Source organism: Anolis sagrei, chromosome Y (assembly GCF_037176765.1).
Source record: "Anolis sagrei isolate rAnoSag1 chromosome Y, rAnoSag1.mat, whole genome shotgun sequence".
Classification (NCBI taxonomy): Eukaryota; Metazoa; Chordata; class Lepidosauria; order Squamata; family Dactyloidae; genus Anolis; species Anolis sagrei.
Window position 1 is genome coordinate 4,169,065 of NC_090035.1, and position 6,427 is coordinate 4,175,491.

At 44.8% G+C, this 6,427-nt stretch overlaps 1 protein-coding gene across 1 annotated transcript in view; it reads right to left on the bottom strand.

The window, feature by feature from the left end:
- The window catches only part of LOC137095523 (actin-related protein 2/3 complex subunit 1B-B), a 30,187-nt gene that overhangs the window by 21,580 nt on the left and 2,180 nt on the right, over positions 1–6,427 (bottom strand). The window lies entirely within an intron of this gene.

Below are 6,427 nucleotides of genomic sequence, written 5' to 3' on the forward strand. Positions count from 1 at the left end.
TTTGTGAAGTTTTGCCCAATTCCATCGTTGGTGGGGTTCAGAATGCTCTTTGATTGTAGGTGAACTATAAATCCCAGCAACTACAACTCCCAAATGACAGGTAGAAATTATGTCAGTGCTAATTGTTTTTAAGCCGGGAAAACTCACAAGAACCCAGTGATTCTGGCCATGAAAGCCTTCGATCACACAAGATTATTGTTACTCATACTCTCCTCACAGCTCAACAAGATTAGAATAGCCTGGAACCCAGGTCTCAGCGGTGGCCAGGAGAGCTTTTGCACAATTAACACTTGTGCACCAGCTGCGCCCATACCTTGGGAAGTCTGACTTGGCCATAGTGATCTGCGCTCTTGTTACATCCCGAATAGACTACTGCAACGCACTCTATGTGGGGCTGCCTTTGAAGACTGCCCGGAAGCTTCAACTAATCCAATGGTCAGCAGCCAGGTTGCTCACTGGAGCGGCATACAGGAAGCATACAACTCCTCTGTTACGCCAGCTCCACTGGCTGCCAATCAGCTTCCGAGCACAATTCAAAGTGAATTGGTGATTAAAATATGCTTATCGTGGTGATTAAAATATGTTTATCATTCTAATATTGCTATTATTATTATAGTTTCAATTGTTATTATTGTTACTGATGGTTTACATGGCAATGTCTCTATCCTACACGTTCGTGACTCAGAGATCAATCTGCCTTTGGCCTTATATGGTGCGGTCACATCGCTCTGAGTGAGCACTTCCTCTTCCTCTTCCTCTTCTATGTGCTTATCTTTGAGCAGAACAGTTCTGGTTTGGAGATGTGCCTTCCAAGACATGGCTCACCAAGATCGGGGGTTGAAATAACACAACGACAACAATGGTTTCAGTCTTTTTGCACACTCTTACTCAAAATATATCACAAGACTATACTGCATTGCATTCCATGTTAAAACGACCCTTCTGCCTCCGAGCAGAACGAGCTTTTGGCTTTTGAGGGACACAAAGCGCCTCTGAGAACCTCAAAGGGCTCCATTCATTCATTCATTCATGCCCTTGGCAAGCGGTTCCAACTCCAATTAAGGCGTGCTTTGATTGTGCGTTCGCATTAGTGGGGTTTCTACCAAAGGCAACATCGGGTTATCGGCCCCAGATAATAAAGAGGACCCACTAAATGCATGGACATTGAGTTAGGAAGGATCAATGTACTAACTGTACTAATTGAGACAGAGTTTTAAAGTTTGGCTCCAAGGATATGCAGCCCTTCGTTCGCCAACCCTATTAAATTAATGAGGATCCTAACACCTCCCAACAAAGGATTCCCCCAGGCAGGAAGCAGCCAGGCTTTGAAGCTGCAAGGCCATTCAATGCTAATCAAGGTGGCCAATGGCAACGTTCACACTTGCCTCCAACAGACAAGAGTTCTTGCTAACGCCTCCCAACCAAGGATTCCCCCAGGCAGGAAGCAGCCAGGCTTTGAAGCTGCAAGGCCATTCAATGCTAATCAAGGTGGCCAATGGCAACGTTCACACTTGCCTCAAACAGACAGGAGTTCTTGCGAACATCTCCCAACCAAGGATTCCCCCAGGCAGGAAGCAGTCATGCTTTGAAGCTGCAAAGCCATTCAATGCTAATTAAAGTGACCAATGGCAACATTCACGCTTGCCTCCAACAGACAAGAGTTTTTGCTAACGCCTCCCAACCAAGGATTCCCCCAGGCAGGAAGCAGTCATGCTTTGAAGCTGCAAAGCCATTCAATGCTAATTAAAGTGACCAATGGCAACATTCACGCTTGCCTCCAACAGACAAGAGTTCTTGCTAACGCCTCCCAACCAAGGATTCCCCCAGGCAGGAAGCAGCCAGGCTTTGAAGCTGCAAGGCCGTTCAATGCTAATCAAGGTGGCCCATGGCAACATTCACGCTTGCCTCCAACAGACAAGAGTTTTTGCTAACGCCTCCCAACCAAGGATTCCCCCAGGCAGGAAGCAGTCATGCTTTGAAGCTGCAAAGCCATTCAATGCTAATTAAAGTGACCAATGGCAACATTCACGCTTGCCTCCAACAGACAAGAGTTCTTGCTAATGCCTCCCAACCAAGGATTCCCCCAGGCAGGAAGCAGTCATGCTTTGAAGCTGCAAAGCCATTCAATGCTAATTAAAGTGACCAATGGCAACATTCACGCTTGCCTCCAACAGACAAGAGTTCTTGCTAGCGCCTCCCAACCAAGGATTCCCCCAGGCAGGAAGCAGTCATGCTTTGAAGCTGCAAAGCCATTCAATGCTAATTAAAGTGACCAATGGCAACATTCACGCTTGCCTCCAACAGACAAGAGTTCTTTCTCCCACCCTGGACATCATTTCACAGGGATATATATAAACGCCACTTGTCCAGTTTCAAACAGACCTCACAACCTTTGGCGATGCCTGCCATAGATGTGGGTGAAATGTCAGGAGAGAATACTTCTGGAACATGGCCAGGCAGCCCGAAAAATTATAGAAACTGTGTATATTATAATAATAATAATAATAATAATAATAATAGAAATATTATATAATACTCTATGTATTATATAATAATAATAATAATAGAAATATTATATAATATTCTATGTATTATATAACAATAACAATAACATATAATACTCTATGTATTATATAATAATAATAGTAATAACAGAAATATTATATAATACTCTATGTATTAAATAATAATAATAATAATAATAATAATAATAATAATATTGGACATATTAGAATGATAAATATATTCTAATCATGTCGAGCCTTTCCTTGAGCTGTGAGGAGAGGTGGGTAACAACAACAACAACAACCACAACAGGAATAATAGAATCATAAGCATAAGATTTTTGGATGGCATCCTTGAAGTGACTGGATTGACCTTGAAGGAGCTGGGGGTGGTGACGTCCGACAGGGAGCTCTGGCCTCTTGAGCTGTGAGGAGAGGTGGGCAACACCACCACCAACAACAACAACAACAACAGGAATAATAGAATCATAAGCATAAGATGGATGGATGGCATCCTTGAAGTGACTGGATTGACCTTGAAGGAGCTGGGGGTGGTGACGACCAACAGGGGGCTCTGGGCTCTTGAGTGGTGAGGAGAGGTGGGTAACAACAACAACAACCACAACAGGAATAATAGAATCATAAGCATAAGATTTTTGGATGGCATCCTTGAAGTGACTGGATTGACCTTGAAGGAGCTGGGGGTGGTGACGTCCGACAGGGAGCTCTGGCCTCTTGAGCTGTGAGGAGAGGTGGGCAACACCACCAACAACAACAACAACAACAACAGGAATAATAGAATCATAAGCATAAGATGGATGGATGGCATCCTTGAAGTGACTGGATTGACCTTGAAGGAGCTGGGGGTGGTGACGACCAACAGGGAGCTCTGGGCTCTTGAGCTGTGAGGAGAGGTGGGTAACAACAACAACAACAACACCAACACCAACAACAACAGGAATAATAGAATCCTAAGCATAAGATGGATGGATGGCATCCTTGAAGTGACTGGATTGACCTTGAAGGAGCTGGGGGTGGTGACGACCAACAGGGGGCTCTGGGCTCTTGAGTGGTGAGGAGAGGTGGGTAACAACAACAACAACAACAACAACAACAGGAATAATAGAATCATAAGCATAAGATGGATGGATGGCATCCTTGAAGTGACTGGATTGACCTTGAAGGAGCTGGGGGTGGTGACGACCAACAGGGGGCTCTGGGCTCTTGAGCGGTGAGGAGAGGTGGGTAACAACAACAACAACAACAACAACAACAACAGGAATAATAGAATCATAAGCATAAGATGGATGGATGGCATCCTTGAAGTGACTGGATTGACCTTGAAGGAGCTGGGGGTGGTGACGACCAACAGGGAGCTCTGGGCTCTTGAGCTGTGAGGAGAGGTGGGTAACAACAACAACAACAACAGCAACAACAACAACAACAGGAATAATAGAATCCTAAGCATAAGATGGATGGATGGCATCCTTGAAGTGACTGGATTGACCTTGAAGGAGCTGGGGGTGGTGACGGCCGACAGGGAGCTTTGGGCTCTTGAGCTGTGAGGAGAGGTGGGTAACACCAACAACAACAGGAATTATAGAATCATAAGCATAAGATGGATGGATGGCATCCTTGAAGTGACTGGATTGACCTTGAAGGAGCTGGGGGTGGTGACGGCCAACAGGGAGCTCTGGGCTCTTGAGCTGTGAGGAGAGGTGGGTAACAACAACAACAACAACAACAACAACAACAGGAATAATAGAATCATAAGCATAAGATGGATGGATGGCATCCTTGAAGTGACTGGATTGACCTTGAAGGAGCTGGGGGTGGTGACGGCCGACAGGGAGCTCTGGCATGGACTGGCCCATGAGGTCACAAAGAGTCGGAAACGACTGAATGAATGAACAGCAAGCATATTTTAATGATGTTGAGCTTTGCCTTGAGCTGTGAGGATATTGTAGTCCAAGGCATGGGCCAACTTTGGCGCTCCAGGTGTTTTGGACTCCAACTCCCACAATTCCTAACAGCCGGGAGGCTGTTAGGAATTGTGGGAGTTGGAGTCCAAAACACCTGGAGGGCCAAAGTTTGCCTATGCCTGTTCCAGCTTTAGTAAACAGTGCTCCTTCCTGGATTGCTCAAGCAGCACGCAAACAGATTTGCACACCTTTGGAAAGAGCCGTGATCTCACCCAGAAACCGCACAAACACGGGTCTGGAGAAACCGAGTTGGACACGTCACCAACATGGAAGGGGAAGGAAAAAAAAGGAAAGCATTGCAAAGGCACTCCCTAGAAAATATCACATTCCAAGCTTAGGAAAGGTCCTGCCTTTTGGTTTGCAAGCAAATGGAAGACTTTTGAGTTTGGGAGTTTTGCAAAACTTTTGCAAAACTTTTGCAGGGAAGAGTCGACTCTGTGGAAAGCAAGCCTTGCAAACAAAGCAAGTCAAGGAAGTCAGTGGAAATGCTGCATATTTCAGAGCCATGACATCCGGATGTCATTCAAGTGCCAAAGACTAGAGTTGGAAGAGACCTCATGGGCCATCCAGTCCAACCCCATTCTGCCAAGAAGCAGGAATATTGCATTCAAAGCACCCCTGACAGATGGCCATCCAGTTCCTCATGTGGTGGTGACCCCCAACCATAACATTATGTTTGTTGCTACTTCCTAACTATAACTTTGCTACTGTTGCGAATTGTAATGTAAATATCTGATATCCAGGATGTATTTTCATTCACTAGACCAAATTTGGCACAAACACCCAATACGCACAAATTTGAATACTGGTGGGGTTGATTTTGTCACTGGGGAATTGTAGTTGCTGGGATGTGTAGTTCACCTACAATCAAAGAGCATTCTGAGCTCCACCAATGATGAAACTAAACCAGACTTGGCACACAGAACTCCCACAACCAACGAAAAAACCGGAAGGGTTTGGTGAGCATTGACCTTTAGTTTGGGAGTTGTAGTCCACCCACATCCAGAGAGCACTGTGGACCCAAACAATGATGGAACTGGACCAAACTTGGCATGAATACTCCATATGCCCAAATGTGAACACTGGTGGAATTTGAGGAAAACAGGCCTTGGCATTTGGAAGCTGTAGTTGGGGGGATTTATAGTTCACCCACAATCAAAGAGCTTTCTGAACCTTGCCAATGATAGAATAGGACCAGCCTTCCCACACAGAACCCCCATGACCAACAGATAATACTGTGTTTTCTGAGGGTCTTTGGCAATCCTTGACATCCCATTCGCAACCCCTGCAGGGGTCCCAACCCCAGGTTTAGAAACGCTGCTCTAGGTGCATCTACACTGTGTATTTAATGCAGTTTGGCATCACTTTAACTGCCATGGCTGAATGCTATGGGATCCTGGGAGGGCTTAGGCAAGTCGCACTCTCTCAGCCTCAGATGAAACCTCTTCTGAGGCCAAGCTTGCCAAGAAAAGCCCACTTCTTCATACATTGGAATGACTTGAAAACACAACAACACAACTCAGGGTTGCCCTATGTTTTGTTATTGCAAGTCCCAACAGTTTCAATATGTATGTATGTATGTATGTATGTATGTATGTATATGTATATATGCATATGTTGAGAACACAACACAACTGAGGGTCACCCTGTGTTTTGGTATCGCAAGTCCCAACAGTTTCAATATGTATGTATGTGTGTGTGTGTGTGTGTGTGTGTGTGTGTATACATATATAAATCTCCTTCTGATCTGAAAGCTGAGTAGCCCTACAAAGGGAATATATATAAATATACACATGCACATACATATGCATATATATATATATATATATATATATATGCATATGCATATGTATATGTGTATGTGTGTATATATATATATGCATGTGTGTGTGTGTGTGCGTGTGTATCCTTCTGATCTGGAAGCTGAGCAGCCCTACAAAG